The sequence below is a fragment of the Urtica dioica genome, chromosome 5, assembly GCF_054948205.1.
Source record: "Urtica dioica subsp. dioica isolate 48M chromosome 5, U.dioica_male_clone48M_v1_H2, whole genome shotgun sequence".
Classification (NCBI taxonomy): Eukaryota; Viridiplantae; Streptophyta; class Magnoliopsida; order Rosales; family Urticaceae; genus Urtica; species Urtica dioica.
Genome location: NC_142760.1, coordinates 26,898,602 through 26,916,163, shown reverse-complemented (window position 1 = coordinate 26,916,163; position 17,562 = coordinate 26,898,602). Strand labels below are relative to the sequence as shown.

Here is a 17,562-nt window from a genome sequence, read left to right as displayed (position 1 = left end):
GGGAGATTGTTGCGATGTTTCCCACATGGATTTTCCATTGAATCAAAGATGTCAGAAACTGCTCTTACCGACCGAAAGCCGGACAAGACTTGGCCAAATTGTAATCTCTCGATGCTTTGAAGGGTTTGGAAGAGAATGGCCAAGAATATAAAAAGGTAGGAACTTTACGTGCGGAGTTAGCCTCGATGAGAACCACACTAATCTTGTGGATAGCCTCATCAAAGCCACATAAGCATTACAGTTAATTGTGTAGGAGTTGTTAGGCTTGTAGTTAGAACTTGTAACTAAAGTAGTTTAGGGAGTCATTCATTACTTGTACTTTGAAAGCAGAGAGAGAATAACATATTTGAAAGTGTTGATGATTAAGTTCAAGTGTTTTTTGGCATGCCATTCGTTCTTGACACCCAAACTCAAAGATAACTTCATGTCCAAGTTATTTTCTAGTTTTCAGCTTGATTTGTTTTCATGTTTCTATTTTGTCACTTTTGTGTTTCTCCACATTATTCTCTAACACCACTTGCCTCGGCAATAGGTGTAGAGATACTGTTCTATTTTTTCGTGATGCATTTGGGTTTCCTTTAAACACTTTTATACTTATTCCACATGCTCGAGTTCGAAGCCAACAACAAAACAGCCATAAAAAAAAATCAAAGACGCATGAAAAAGGGAATTATTGTACATGTGGTCCCAATCTGGTACAGTTACGAACTCGCCCGTGACATGATTGCACAATTGGCGAGTCCTCCATAACTAAACGAAAACAAGCGTTGCAAGTGCTCTCTATTTTATAGACATCCAACTCCAGCTTGTAAATCCGACTTGAGAGCTTCACAAATCAGCTTATTGAGCGTGCTAATCAACAGATTCTTCTTGGCAGCAAACTTCAACTGAGAGAGAAGAATCTACTTACAATCCCCTGCGAGATCCAACTTCCAATCGTCCAAAAGTCGAATATCGCAGCGGAGTGTAAGGTTATTCTTCTCTCTCAGGTGGAGCTTGCTGCCAGGAAGGATTTGCTGATTAGCACGCTAAAAAAAGAGGCTGTATCTTCGAAGCTCAATTCGGATGAACAAGCAGAGCAAGCCGGAGTGGCAAATCCCACCGTTTGTGTCTGCAGATGCAGTGGCGGCCATCACGGTGCTGATTAGCACGCTAAAAAGAGGCTGTATCTTCGAAGCTCAATTCGGTTGAACAAGCAGAGCAAGCCGGAGTGGCAGCCATTTTCGTCCTCGAGCAAGAACACGGTTCTCAGAGTCGGCTCCTTGGCCGGGTTTCGGGCCTAAGACCGGGCCAAATCCAGCTCGGTGAACCGAGGGTCAGAAGATCAAGCCGCGCCAAGACTTGCACACGAGAAGAATAAAGCCTGAATTCTAACACTAATAAGTTAAACATGATAAAATACGTATTCATGTGACCGACTCTGTATTTTTAGAAAAAACTTAAAATAAATTTATATACATTTGTTAGAATTTCAATATTTTCACACCAAACCTCGGAAGGCTGCCTAGATTTTCATTTCCGATTCGAGAAACCAAAACATATATATATATATATATATATATATATATATATATATTAATCTTACTCTGTTCTGCTCAATGACATCTCTTGCCGTATTCGCTTCCATAGTTTACCAACGCAACTCTTTCGATCTCAACGCACCTCCTGAAGAAAAAAACCCAATCAGTGTCAGAAAGACGAAAGTGAGCATCTAATGCAAAAAAGATTTACCGTTTTTCTATGGTTCGGCTGCTGTTGGGACGGTGATATGGAAAGAGAGTGAGGAAAGAGAGTGAGATAGAGGGTGAGGAGTAGGGTTTTGATATTTTATAAGGTTATTGAACCTGCGGGGTTTTAGGGTTGAGTTAATTCGGGCTTTAAAAGCCCTAATTGCAAAGAGAATGTTACGTGTGATCACTAAGCAGCTGGAGAAGTGGGTCAAAAGCCCTAATTGAAGAATACGAACTACCTCATTCCAAACCAACTAAGGCCCAAACTTTTATTTTCCTTAGGAATAAATCTAGGATCATTTAATTCTTTTTTTTTTTACTATTATTCGAAGACACCTCATTATTTAAAAGTATGACTTATAGTAGATGAGAGATAATTTATTCGGTACAAATATACCATTCTTTAATAGTTATTTTAATTCTTTCCATTAATTAATTAATCTTCTTGTAAGTTAACTAACCTAAAATTTTTCCTTCAATTTTCTGAACATCCAAAAGTTTTGGAAACCGTTCCTACTCCGGTGATGGCGATATAAAACAACAATGTGATATTACCAATGTTTGTTGTCACCATCCAGATTTTTGTACGTTGTTTCGGTATATCTCTCGTCCACCGTTGAAAAATTGAAATACATCTGCCACCGCTCCACCCTCAACGTTGTGTATCACCGACTCTCTATCCTAGTAAGTCTCTGTCTCTCCGCCTCCTCAAAAGTTGCTAATGAAGCTTGATTTTGCTTGTATTGTTAGAGCTCACCACTGTTTCCTAAATCTTTTCATCAACCGCTGGCTTTCTAATATTCAAAGACTAGAATTGGCTCACAATACACTTATTTTTGCTTCAGCTGATGGTTACTATTTATTAGCAAATATGTATAAATACAAGTGTATTATTGACAAGCATATTAATAATCAGTGTATTTATTGACAAACATGTCAGAAGTGCATCTATTGACAAAATGTCAACAATCAGTGTATTTATTGACAAAAGGTAGTTACACATAGTTTTGGAAAAAAAAATTAATGGATTCTGGTATTTTTTTTTTCAAATGTTCATACTTTTAGTGTTAGTCAATTTCCTAATTGTTGCTATTTTCGGAAACAGATGTATTAATACCTATGGCAAAACTTAAGCACTGAATTGAGTAACATAATTGATGTTTGGAGCTAAAAAAAAAATGCTTTTCTATAAAAAAAACATTTGAAAAAAATAATTATACTAAAATCAATTAACTTTTTTTTTTCTTTCCAAAACTGTGTGTGACTACCTTTTGTTAATAAATACACTGAGAAAACAAAATTTGTCGTTCAAGTCAACTGATTCCACATATTAGAGCATGGTTAAAATTAATCGGAGTTTATTTACACTTTAACTCCTCGTGTCTCTCACCTTCTTCTCGCAGATGATAGTTATGTTGTTTTCAAGGCTAACTTGAACGATGGGAGACTATTGGTGTGGTGTTAGGGGCCTACGCTCGGGCTTCGGGCCAAGTCGTGAATTTTGAGAAGTCGAAAATCTATTTTGGAAAAGAGGTGGACGAGGATATGAGGAGTCAACTGCGACTTTACTCGGCGTGAAGTTAAGCGAGTGTTATGAATACTATTTAGGTCTCCCGACAGTGGTGGGTCGCAAAAAGAAGAAGGCGTTCGAGTTTATCCGGCAGAAGGTTTGGAATAAACTTATGATAAAACATTAGTCCATAAATAAACTTAACAACTTACGAAGAGACAAATGTAGATTTGCATGAACAAACTCTTCGTAGTTTGCTTAAAACGATATATTTGCAATCTAAGGGTCAAATGACTATTGACCTCAGTACGATTGTTAGGAGAATCTATGATGTCTGGTTATGGGGTATTGAGAGTTGGAGACTCTATAGTTCTTCTAGGTATCTTCCGAAGGTACTGAATTGACCAGTGCATTTCTAGAGACAAAATAAGAACAAACCATTTAACCTCTTATGTCTCGAAGTCACTGTATGAATTGCATAGTGCTTACCTTAATCATTAAATGAGACATGCCATTTCACAGCTTACGTATTCTCATTTGAGAAAGTCAGAGTTCGGACTCACTATGTGATTCTGAACAGGGCCTATTGGTGAAGTACTAAGTTGTGAGTGTTGTCAATGGTGCCCACAGGAAGAGTTGTAGTCTTTATTTTGAACATTTGATGTAATAAAGTCTCATGAAGACTCTTGCTTGTAATTGCCTATTCATTCATTAATAAAGTTGAAACGTTCATTCAATCTTCCTTGTCTGAAGCTTTATGATAAAACCATAGTCTTTTAGTCCATAAACAAACTTAACAACTTACGAAGAGACAAATGTAGATTTGCATGAACAAACTCTTCGTAGTTTGCTTAAAACGATATATTCGCAATCTTAGGGTCAAAGGACTATTGACCTCAGTATGATTGTTAGAAGAATCTATGATGTCTGGTTATGAGGCATTGAGAGTTAGGAACTCTATAGTTCTTCTAGGTATCTTCCGAAGGTACTGAATTGACCAGTGCACTTCTAGAGACAAGATAAGAACAAACCATTTAACCTCTTATGTCTCGAAGTCACTATGTATGAATTGCATCATGCTTACCTTAATCCTGAAATGAGACATGCCATTTCACACCTTAGTATTCTCATTTGAGAAAGTCAAAGTTCGGACTCACTATGTGATTCCGAACAAGGCCTATTGGTGAAGTACTAAGTTGTGAGTCTGTCATGAGTAACTTTGTGAAGTTCTCATAGATATGGAATTCATGTACAAGATTGCTGAAATGCAATGTATGTCACCTCATGCTTTGTTCCTTGGAGTGTGAATAAATGAACTGGCCAGTGTCCAAATTGAGTCTTGACTCTTTTGGATGAAACAATGTGACTTGTTAGCTCCTCGTCAATACATTGTTTCTAACTTATTCACAAGCGACAAAGGAGTTGAGGAAATAACAGCTAGAAGGGTAAAATGGTAATTTAGTAAATCCCGACTAGCTGATGACATTCATGAAGGGTAAACATAGATAATATTCAGTGGATCCGCTCATCATAATTAGGTCGAATTCTTGAGTAGAAAATAAATTCATTTGAACCGAGAGATTTTCAGTGTCAGCTCTTTAGTGGAGTCAGTTGGCATTAAGCTAAACTTGGAAAAGGTTTGTGAACTTTTGAGTCCAAGTGTTTAGCTAAAGCTTTGTTCATTTGGGTCCATGAGGTCACTGTCACGAATCACATCGATAGGAATAGTTAAACTGGAAGCTAAGCCAAAACAAGAACGAAAATAGTTAAAAGGGTATTTTTGTCTTTTGAGACAAAGGATGAAATGAATGTCAATAAATTTTTTGACAAGGTCATTTTGTGACATGTTTCACTCGGCCATGACTTGATCATTGGGCCTTGTGAATTAATTTCATTTCATAAGAATTTTATTGAAAATTCTTAATGGGCCTTTTTCATGTTCTCATGAATAAATGAAGAAGCTTCTAGAAGCTCCTTCTAGAGACATGTTGGGCGCCCAACATACCTAAGGAAAGAGAGTTTATTTTGTGCATAAATGTATTTAGATACTTGCCAAAAGAAAAAGAGGAAACAAATTTCCCACACATGCTTGTAGGAAATTCGGCCAAGTGAGAAAAGGGCAAGCCAAGGAACAAAAAAGGAAACAAATCCAAGCCTCTAGGAGGCAGCCTTGGGCGCCCAAGATAGAATGGGAAATAAAGGATTTTTGCTCATGAATATGTGATATTCTATAGAAGAGGAAACTACCTTATTGAAGGTAAAACCTCTCCTATAAATAGGAGCCCCATTCCTCACAATTCATTCATCCAAGTTTAAGAGATTTGAGAGACTCTCTCTCTAGAACTTGGCCGAAGTCCTCTTCTCTCTCTCTCTAGTTTATTTTCGGTTTTCTCTTGTCTTGGCACCTAGGTCCTCACTCGACCTAGTCTTTAGCTCTGCGACTTCGAGACTCGTTCTCAAGTCGTAGTGTTTAAAAGTGCCCACTCACTAATTCCTTCTTTTCGAGTGATTTAGTGATAGAAACTATCGTGGTTGCTCGAGTTCCCGAGGAAAGAAAAGAGAGACGTGCTGCGAGGGGAGACGAACGTTGCCAACCTTCCAAAGGCTCATCAACGTTCAAGCATCAAAAGGTTAGTAACTTTTATAGCTCATATTAGTTTTTATTCACATGCATATGCTCTTGTCTAGGTTAGTAAAAACTAGTTTTACTTAAAAAGAAAATTTTTAAAATTCCGCCGCTTTGCGAAGCGTTAAACTTTTTCTTAAACCCTAGATCGATTCCAACAAATGGTATCAGAGCTATGGTCAAAGGAATGCATATGCATGTTTTTAAATTATGAGCTTGAAAATCGTTTTCGAAAGTTTACTAATTTTGTGACAAGTTAGAATTGTAATCTTAGATTTTTTTTAATTTATTGCTCATGCCTTTAAATTAAAAACCATGTTGATTTTCTATGAGTTTGGGATGATGTTAAAACACATTAGAATCAGTTCTAAAAGTTTTTAATTTTTTATATTGAAAAACGTGTTTTAAAGGTTTGAGAATTTTCGAGTAAATTTTGTGACTAGTTTTATTTTCTTGCTAGTTTCGTTTATTTACTTGAATCGTTTTATGCATGTTGTTATTTCTTTTATTCTATGTTATTACCCTGCTAATAAAACACAAATAAAAGCTTTAAACAACTTCATAAAACGTTCCGTTACACTCGATTCTTTTTCGCACCTAAAAGGACAAAGCTTTAATTTATTTCTTTTTCTTCGAGCTGGAATGTAAACCCGCATTAAAAGCGGCATAACTCTCTGCTCAGAAATCGAAATTTAATGATTCTTCAATCGAATTAAAGCTCTGTCTGTCCTCTGTCCAATGCCACCGGTTTCGGCTCAAAAGGACATCGGAGCCGCCAGTTATGGCGATTTTACTCCGAGGTGCGCGGCTGTCTGAAACTCCAGTTTTTTTTTGGAATCCGGATTTTCAAACCCCACTACCATGAGTTATAGAACTCTAATGAGAAAATTTTCTTGAGCAAAAATGTTTTTCATATGATTATAAACATGATGTGTAAAGATTAAAAGTTTTGATTTTTGAAAGATTAATTGAAATTGAATTTTTACAAAACTAGTTTGAATTTTGAAAAACCGTTTTCACTTTCAAACTTGAAAATATTTTGTCATCCAAATCAAATAAGTTTTCAAAATGTTTTCAAAACTATATCTATATCACATATGTTCAAAATCTATATGCTCTTGAAAATTTGAGTGGGAGGTCTCCTTGTAGACAAGCCGAAAAATAAAAAGATGTGTAATCTCAAACTTTCAAGTGTTCGAGTGAGTTGAAGTTCACACTTCCCTCACGCACTTTCCCGAAATAGAAAATAGGAAAAGATCGAGTATGTCCCTTGTGCCTTTATGCACTAATACTGCTCTGAACATGTCGATCTAGGATTCTCTTCTAGTTGTCCGCTCTGTCGCTCTCTAACTAGGAAATTTGTTTCCGAACTTAAAAAGAGTCGATGAACCAACTCCAAAAACTAAGTGGGAGGGTTATACTTGTTGTTTGTAACCCACGATCCCCAACACTAATGAAAAGTGCAAGTGTCGCCGGACTAAGAGTCACCCTCGTGGCCCTCTCTTAAATGAGAGTACTCAAGGGCGCTTTGCTCTGATCATTGCTCAATGAGCTACGTCCGAGAGTGAGACGATGATGACAAGACCTCCCCTCGGCGGATTGTTTTTCAAAGTCAATCTTTTGGACTAAGTGGTTGGTTACACACTTAGACTCAATCCCTAGTAATCCTCCCTCGAGGCCCTGCGAAAGGATGTGAGTGATCAAACCAATTTACAAGGTGGCTAGTCAAAATTGATGTATTGACATCTTGGCTATGCATTAATGATGAGTCATTTACTTATGAAAGGAGACTCGTTGCGGCCTTCCCTCGAAGGAGTAAAGTGTCATTTCGTTCATAACACCTTTGGATTTTACAAAAGTCTTAATGAAACTTAAATCCTAAACCAAAGACTAATCATAAACTTGTTTCAACTTATATAGGCAATATGTCTCTCAACCCTCTCTCTATCTTTCTTTCCTCGAACCAACTCGAAAACGAAAACTACATAGATTCGAAACATAACCTCGACATAATACCTACCGTTAACAAGCACAAATGGGTACTCACCACCCCGTGTCCTCCTCTGACGAATGATGATTCAACTCAAGAGGACAATGACGCCTTAGCGGCCTGGCTTCGATCCGATGAGATTGTGAGGTGCTATATCTTGGCATCTATGAACAATATGCTGAAAGAGCAACATCGTGACATCCAGACTGCCGCTAACATGCTCTACAATCTCCTTGAGATGTTTGGAGGGCAAAGGCGTCAAACAAGGCTACAAGCAGTCCGACAGTTTATGAACTGCCATATGCAGGCTAGGACTCCTGTTGGAGACTTCATGATACTGATCATTAGTTTTCTGAATAAAATGGAAATCCTAGGATCTGAGATTGATGGGAAGAATATCATAGATATGATCTTAGAAACTCTCCCCGCATCTCTTGATACCTCCAAGATGAACTACTTCATAAACAAGCTAGAGTACACTGTTACCAAGCTTATGAAGGAACTTCACACTGCTGTAGGTCTCACTAAGAGAAAGAGGAATCAAGGAGAGGCACATGTTACTGAGCAAAAAACCTCTGCCTCTGAAACTGTGAAGAGACCATACAAGGCCGACAAAAAGAACTGTCCCGCCTATCTCAAAGCAAAGGAACATAGTATTGTACTAGTTACCGAAGCATGCTTAGTAGCTGATAATGTATCAACGTGGATTCTTGACTCCGCTGCTACTAACCATATTTGCTGTTCCTTGAATGGTTTCAAGAAAACCAAAAGCTTAGAGGAAGGCGAGTTCTGTTTCAAATGGGGTGATGGGAGCCTGGTGTCTGCAAAGGCTGTGGGATCTGTGACGCTGTCTTTTGAAGACCGCACTTTAAACTTGAATAATGTATATTTTGTTCCTACCTTTGGGAAGAACTTAATATCCGTTGCTCGTCTTCATGAGCAAGATTATTGTTTAAAGTACATTAAGAATGGAATTCGTATTTCGTTTCCTGATAATTCTTTTGTCACTGATGCATGTATGAAGAATGCTCTTTTCTACATCTATCCCACTCAACCTTCTCTTTTAGACACCGAAATAGATAATGATCTAATTAGGGAGCCAAAGAGGACCAAACTTTCTGAATCCTCCGATCTAACAAAATCAACACACCTATGGCACTTAAGACTTGGTCATATCAGTCTAGAAAGGATTAAGAGACTTGTGAGGGATGGTCCACTCCAAGCCTCTGCAATAGGTTCACTACCTACTTGTGAATCCTGCATAGAAGGAAAAATGACTAAGCGACCTTTCTCTGATAAAGGTCGAAGAGCCACTGAGTTGCTGGAACTAATACATTCTGATGTATGTGGTCCGCTCAACCAACAGGCACGTGGAGGATACGAATACTTCGTTACCTTCACTGATGATTACTCAAGATATGGGTTTGTCTATTTGCTTAAACACAAATCCGAGACCTTTAACGTATTTAAGGTCTTTAGGGCTTTAGTGGAAAAGCAAACTGGCAAAGTGATCAAAACCCTTCGATCTGATCGAGGTGGTGAGTATATGTCTGGAGAGTTCGATGACTTTCTTAAAGAAGAAGGTATCGCTTCTCAGCTTACCGCGCCTGGCACACCTCAACAAAACGGAGTGTCAGAGAGAAGAAACCGAACTCTTATGGAGATGGTTAGATCGATGATGAGTTACTCATCACTCCCGCTTTCCTTTTGGGGATATGCCCTCGAAACAGCCGCCTACATTCTGAACCAAGTTCCGTCCAAAACGGTTCCTGGTACTCCTTATGAACGATGGACTGGCCGTAAAGTGAATCTTGGCCGCATCCGAATTTGGGGTTGCCCTGCACACGTGCTAAGGCAAAAGACTAGCAAGTTGGCTAGTAGGTCAGAATTGTGCCTGTTTGTAGGATATCCGAAGGAAACCAAAGGTTTTACTTTCTATAGTCTCGAGGACGATAAGACTTTCGTTAGCACGAATGCTCGTTTCCTTGAGGAGGACTTTATGAAGGATGCGAAACCTAGAAGCAAAATTGTGCTTGAAGAAAAGTTGGGTGAGGAAGCTTCTACCTCATCTGTAAGAACTGTTCTTACCCCAACTGAAACACAACCTAACTCATCAGAATCTCGTCAAGTAGTACTTAGACGTAGTGGGAGGGCTACTCAAAAGCCTGACAGGTACATGTCTTATGGAGACTCTCTCGTAGCCGTCTCTGACATGGATGATCCTGTTTCCTATAGCCAAGCAATGGCTTGTTCTGAATCAAACCTTTGGCTTGACGCCATGAAAGTTGAGATGCACTCGATGTATGTCAACAAAGTCTGGAAACTTGTAGACCTTCCTGAAGGGATTAAACCCGTAGGGTGTAAGTGGATATACAAGAAGAAAAGGGGTCCTGATGGGAACGTTGAGACGTTCAAAGCACGACTTGTGGCGAAGGGTTATACCCAACAAGAAGGGATTGACTATGAAGAAACCTTCTCGCCAGTCGCGATGCTTAAATCCATCCGCATACTCCTATCCATAGCTGCAGCTCTCGACTATGAGATCTGGCAAATGGATGTCAAGACAGCCTTTCTGAATGGCAATCTTGACGAGCGCATTTACATGGCTCAACCAGACGGTTTCGTGGATAAAGGTCAAGAGACCAAGGTTTGTGAGTTGCTTAAATCCATTTATGGACTAAAGCAAGCATCTAGGTCATGGAATATTAGATTCGATGAAACTGTAAAGAGCTTTGGCTTTGAACAGTCAATAGATGAGCCTTGTGTTTACAAGTTAATACACGAAGGCAAAGTTGTGTTTCTGGTACTATATGTCGATGATATACTACTCATTGGTAATGACGTGGGTAAGTTATCTGAGGTTAAGGTCTGGCTAGCAAAGCAATTCGATATGAAGGATCTAGGAGAAGCCGCGTACATTCTGGGAATCCAAATCTTTCGAGATAGGAAAAACCGGACCCTGTCGCTCTCTCAAGCATCTTATATTGATAAGGTGATGGATCGCTTCTCGATGCAAGACTGCAAGAGGGGTCAAACACCCTTTAGGCATGGAGTTTCACTCTCTAAGGACCAGTCTCCCAAGACTGCACAAGAGATTGAAGACATGAGGAAAATTCCTTACGCCTCTGCCGTAGGAAGCCTCATGTATGCTATGCTTTGCACCCGACCTGATATATGTTTCGCCGTTGGCGTAGTTAGTCGTTTCCAATCCAACCCTGGACCCGAGCACTGGATTGCTGTTAAGCATGTTCTTAACTATCTTCGAAGAACTAGGAACTTGATGCTTACATACTCAGGTACTGACCTGACTATGACGGGATATACCGACTCCGATTTTCAAGCGGATAAGGATTCCAGGAAATCCACTTCGGGATCTGTGTTCATCCTTAATGGTGGAGCTGTTGTGTGGAGAAGTATTAAGCAATCTTGCATTGCTGACTCCACAATGGAAGCAGAATATGTGGCTGCTTGTGAAGCATCCAAAGAGGCTGTATGGCTTAGAAAGTTCCTTAAGTATTTGGAAGTTGTTCCAAACGTCGACGAGCCCATGACCCTTTATTTTGATAATAGTGGGGCTGTCGCTAACTCAAAGGAACCTAGAAGCCATAAGCGCTCTAAGCATATTGAGAGGAAATACCATTTGATTCGAGAGATCGTGCAGCGCGGAGACGTGGAAGTGAAGAAGATCTCAACGGTGAACAACCTCGCAGATCCATTCACCAAGGCCCTAGCGAACAAGGTCTTCGACCAACATCGTGAGGGATTAGGCATGAAGGACTACACACACCTTCTTTGAGTCAAGTGGGAGTTTGTTGTCAATGGTGCCCACAGGAAGAGTTGTAGTCTTTATTTTGAACATTTGATGTAATAAAGTCTCATGAAGACTCTTGCTTGTAATTGCCTATTCATTCATTAATAAAGTTGAAACGTTCATTCAATCTTCCTTGTCTGAAGCTTTATGATAAAACCATAGTCTTTTAGTCCATAAACAAACTTAACAACTTACGAAGAGACAAATGTAGATTTGCATGAACAAACTCTTCGTAGTTTGCTTAAAACGATATATTCGCAATCTTAGGGTCAAAGGACTATTGACCTCAGTATGATTGTTAGAAGAATCTATGATGTCTGGTTATGAGGCATTGAGAGTTAGGAACTCTATAGTTCTTCTAGGTATCTTCCGAAGGTACTGAATTGACCAGTGCACTTCTAGAGACAAGATAAGAACAAACCATTTAACCTCTTATGTCTCGAAGTCACTATGTATGAATTGCATCATGCTTACCTTAATCCTGAAATGAGACATGCCATTTCACACCTTAGTATTCTCATTTGAGAAAGTCAAAGTTCGGACTCACTATGTGATTCCGAACAAGGCCTATTGGTGAAGTACTAAGTTGTGAGTCTGTCATGAGTAACTTTGTGAAGTTCTCATAGATATGGAATTCATGTACAAGATTGCTGAAATGCAATGTATGTCACCTCATGCTTTGTTCCTTGGAGTGTGAATAAATGAACTGGCCAGTGTCCAAATTGAGTCTTGACTCTTTTGGATGAAACAATGTGACTTGTTAGCTCCTCGTCAATACATTGTTTCTAACTTATTCACAAGCGACAAAGGAGTTGAGGAAATAACAGCTAGAAGGGTAAAATGGTAATTTAGTAAATCCCGACTAGCTGATGACATTCATGAAGGGTAAACATAGATAATATTCAGTGGATCCGCTCATCATAATTAGGTCGAATTCTTGAGTAGAAAATAAATTCATTTGAACCGAGAGATTTTCAGTGTCAGCTCTTTAGTGGAGTCAGTTGGCATTAAGCTAAACTTGGAAAAGGTTTGTGAACTTTTGAGTCCAAGTGTTTAGCTAAAGCTTTGTTCATTTGGGTCCATGAGGTCACTGTCACGAATCACATCGATAGGAATAGTTAAACTGGAAGCTAAGCCAAAACAAGAACGAAAATAGTTAAAAGGGTATTTTTGTCTTTTGAGACAAAGGATGAAATGAATGTCAATAAATTTTTTGACAAGGTCATTTTGTGACATGTTTCACTCGGCCATGACTTGATCATTGGGCCTTGTGAATTAATTTCATTTCATAAGAATTTTATTGAAAATTCTTAATGGGCCTTTTTCATGTTCTCATGAATAAATGAAGAAGCTTCTAGAAGCTCCTTCTAGAGACATGTTGGGCGCCCAACATACCTAAGGAAAGAGAGTTTATTTTGTGCATAAATGTATTTAGATACTTGCCAAAAGAAAAAGAGGAAACAAATTTCCCACACATGCTTGTAGGAAATTCGGCCAAGTGAGAAAAGGGCAAGCCAAGGAACAAAAAAGGAAACAAATCCAAGCCTCTAGGAGGCAGCCTTGGGCGCCCAAGATAGAATGGGAAATAAAGGATTTTTGCTCATGAATATGTGATATTCTATAGAAGAGGAAACTACCTTATTGAAGGTAAAACCTCTCCTATAAATAGGAGCCCCATTCCTCACAATTCATTCATCCAAGTTTAAGAGATTTGAGAGACTCTCTCTCTAGAACTTGGCCGAAGTCCTCTTCTCTCTCTCTCTAGTTTATTTTCGGTTTTCTCTTGTCTTGGCACCTAGGTCCTCACTCGACCTAGTCTTTAGCTCTGCGACTTCGAGACTCGTTCTCAAGTCGTAGTGTTTAAAAGTGCCCACTCACTAATTCCTTCTTTTCGAGTGATTTAGTGATAGAAACTATCGTGGTTGCTCGAGTTCCCGAGGAAAGAAAAGAGAGACGTGCTGCGAGGGGAGACGAACGTTGCCAACCTTCCAAAGGCTCATCAACGTTCAAGCATCAAAAGGTTAGTAACTTTTATAGCTCATATTAGTTTTTATTCACATGCATATGCTCTTGTCTAGGTTAGTAAAAACTAGTTTTACTTAAAAAGAAAATTTTTAAAATTCCGCCGCTTTGCGAAGCGTTAAACTTTTTCTTAAACCCTAGATCGATTCCAACAGTGAGAATGTCATGAGTAACTTTGTGAAGTTCTCATAGATATGAAATTCATGTACAAGATTGTTGAAATGCAATGTATATCACCTCATGCTTTGTTCCTTGGAATGTGAATAAATGAACTGGCCAGTGTCCAAATTGAGTCCTAACTCTTTTGGATGAAACAATGTGACTTGTTAGCTCCTCGTCAATACATTGTTTCTAACTTATTCACAAGCGACAAAAGAGTTGAGGAAATAACAGCTAGAAGGGTAAAATGGTAATTTTGTAAATCCCGACTAGCTGATGATATTCATGAAGGGTAAACATAGATAATATTCAGTGGCACTACAAGAAATACCACATTTAGCGACGAAACTATTAGCGACGACTTAATCGTCGCTAATAAATCGTCGCTAATCACCCTTTTAGCGACGATAATATCGTCGCTAATTTTTTGGTGCCAAAAATATTAAAGTTTGGCGGCAAAGATAATTAGCGACGAATTTATCGTTGCTAATTCTTTTTTGTCGTCGCTAAGTTCCCGGGAAAATAATTAGCGACGATAATATCGTCGCTAAATGTTTTTTTGTCGTCGCTATACAATTAGCGACGATAATATCGTCGCTAAATGTTTTTGAATTTTGACGAATTTTAAAGAGGGAAAAATCCGTCACATTAAATTACAACGAAATGATTTAGCGACGAATTTTAATCATTTAGCGACGATTTAATCGTTGCTAAATATTTTTGAATTTTGACGAATTTTAAAGAGGGAAAAATCCCTCACATTTAATCATAGTTTGATTCGTGTTTGGTTGTGTGACTTGTCTTGACAAGGATTTTGTGCCGCACCATGCAGAGTTTCAGCGCCAGCAGAAGAGCGTTTCACGTCGAGGCGGGGGAAAACGAGTGGCGGGACGACGAAACAAAGGTCGCGACTAGTGTTTTATTACATATTTTGTATATAGTAGATTTTTATTTGCATATTTGTCGATAATCGAAATCGTAACCGTATTTTATATATAAGTTCATTTCGATAATATAATTTGATTTTTATTTGATTTTTAATGTTAGAATTTCATAAACGAAAAACAAAATAAAAAATAAATAATTAACGACGATAAAAATTAATAATTTTAGAAATCGAAAAAAAAAGTTTGTAATTAGCGACGACAAAGTCGTCGCTAATTATTAAAAAATTAACGTATTAGCGACGACTTAATCGTCGCTAATTCGCGCGCGAAATTCACCCGTGGGAATTAGCGACGATTAAGTCGTCGCTAAATAATTAAAAAAACTCCTAGTTTAAACATTTAGGGACGAAAAAATCGTCGCTAATATCGTCGGTAAATATTTAGCGACGATTAATTCGTCGCTAAATATATTTAGGCACGGGCATTTAGCGACGATAAAAATCGTCGCTAAAGAGATTTAGCGACGATTATGGGGTCATTAGCGACGAAAAAAATCGTCGGTAATGGTGAGATTTGTTGTAGTGTGGATCCGCTCATCATAGTTTGGTTGAATTCTTGAGTAGAAAATAAATTCATTTGAACCGAGAGATTTTCAGTGTCAACTCTTTAGTGGAGTCAGTTGACATTAAGCTAAACTTGGAAAAAGGTTTGTGAACTTTTGAGTCCAAGTATTTAACTCAAGCTTTGTTCATTTGGATCCATGAGGTCACTGTCACAAATCACATCGAGTAGGAATAGTTAAACTAGAAGCTAAGTCAAAACAAGAACGAGACAAGTTTTATGAAAATTGTCAAAAGGGTAATTTTGTCTTTTTGGACATAGGATGAAATGAATGTCAATAAATTTTTTGACAAGGTCATTTGATGACTTAAACCCACTCGGCCAAGTTAGTTTAATTGGGCCTTGTGGATTAATTTCATTTCATAAGAATTTTATTGAAAATTCTTAATGGGCCTTTTTCATGTTGTCATGAACAAATGAAAAAGCTTATAGAAGCCCTTTCTAGAAGGACTTGGGCGCCCACTACCCAAAGAAAAAGAGAGAATATTTTGTGCATGAATGTATGAAGATACTTGCCAAAAGAAAAAGATGAAACAAATTTCCTCAAAGAGGCAAGAGGGATTTCGGCCATATGGGTCAAGGGAGAAGCAAATAAAAGAGGAAACAAATCCAATGATACACTTGGATCCTCTTGGCCGTGTGACTCATGAAGGAAAAGAGGAAATTGACTCATGAATATGTGATATTCTATAGAAGAGGAAACTACCTTATTGAAGGTGAGACCTCTCCTATAAATAAGAGCCTCATTCTTCACATTTCATTCATCCCAAGTTTTAGAGATTTGAGAGCTTCTCTCTTTAGCTTGGCCGACTCCTCTCTCTCTCTCTCTCTCTAGTCGATTTCGTTTTTTGTTTTGGCACCTAGGTCCTCATTTGACCTAACGTTTTTAGCTCTTCAACTTTAAGACTTGTTCTTAAGTCGTAGTGTTTAAAAGTGCCCACTCACTAATTCCTTTTCTCTCGAGTGTTTCTTGTGATAGAAACCATCGTGGTTGCTCGTGTTGCCGAGGAAAGAAGAGAGACGTGCTGCGAGGGAGACGAACGTTGCAACTTTCCAAAAGCTCCTCAACGTTCAAGCTTCTAAAAAGGTTAGTAAATTTATTATGCTCATAATAGTTTTATTTACATGTGCTTGCTCTTTGTCTAGGTTAGTAAAATCGTTTTACTTGTCAAAAGAAATTTTTTAAAATTCCGCCGCTTACCGAAGCGTTAAACTTTTTCTTAAACCCTAGATCAATTCCAACAAATGGTATCAGAGCTATGGTCAAAGATATGCTTGTACATGTAATTAAAATTTGAGCTTGAAAATCGTTTTCGAAAGTTTACTAATTTTGTGACAAGTTAGAATTGTTTTCTTAGATTTTTTTTTTAATTTATTGCTCATGCCTTTAAATTAAAAATCATGTTGATTTTCTATGAGTTTGGGATGATATTAAAACACATTAGAATCAGTTCTAAAAGTTTTTAATTTTTTATATTAAAAAACGTGTTTTTAAGTTTGAGAAAATTTCGAGTAAATTTTGTGACTAGTTTTCTTGTCTTACTAGTTTATTTTATTTACTTGAATCGTTTTATGCTTGTTGTTATTTCTTTTATACCATGTTATACCTTGCTAATAAAACACAAATAAAAGCTTTAACAACTTCCTAAAACGTTCCGTTACACTTGATTCTTTTTCGCACCTAAAAAGATCGAACTTTAATTATTTCTTTTTCTTCGAGCTGGAGTAAAACCCGCAGTAAAAGTAGCATAACTCTCTGCTCAGAAATCTAAATTTAATGATTCTCCACAAAACCTGTCACGACCCGCGACCTCTCGTCGCCGGTTCACGAGCTGCGACGGTGGGTTACGTCACAAGTCCCAACATCAATATAATACTATATCTCATATCAACATAAACCGAATCAAATAATCATAATACTTATGTTAAACGTAATACGATATCATATAAGTATTATAAGCCGTTATTTAAAAACCTGGGTAAATTTTTCGTTTTTCTCAATTCAAACTTTGAGTCTCACTACGACTCTAAATATTTACATAACCGCTCCTAGGTTTACGTATAATTACAAGAGATAGTTTTAGGAGCGTAGTTTACGGAAGGGGTTCAACAAAATATAGTTATTACTATAGAAGAGGTTGATCCCGAGTGAGTCTCCACTAGCCTAAAGGTCAAGAGATACACGTCTGGTCTTCGTCTTCAGTTC

At 38.1% G+C, this 17,562-nt stretch overlaps 1 long non-coding RNA gene across 2 annotated transcripts in view; it reads right to left on the bottom strand.

The window, feature by feature from the left end:
* Positions 1-637: 637 nt before the first annotated feature.
* The window catches only part of LOC149397680 (uncharacterized), an 80,733-nt gene continuing 63,808 nt past the window's right edge, over positions 638-17,562 (bottom strand). The window contains exons 1-3 of one of the 2 annotated variants that reach the window (XR_016297099.1): positions 1,732-1,793; positions 1,586-1,665; positions 638-1,363 (exon numbers count right to left, since the gene is read on the bottom strand). This is a non-coding gene — a long non-coding RNA (uncharacterized LOC149397680). Of the gene's footprint in view, positions 1,364-1,585; positions 1,666-1,731; positions 1,794-17,562 lie in introns of those variants that run through there. The other variant, XR_016297100.1, reaches the window with a different exon arrangement.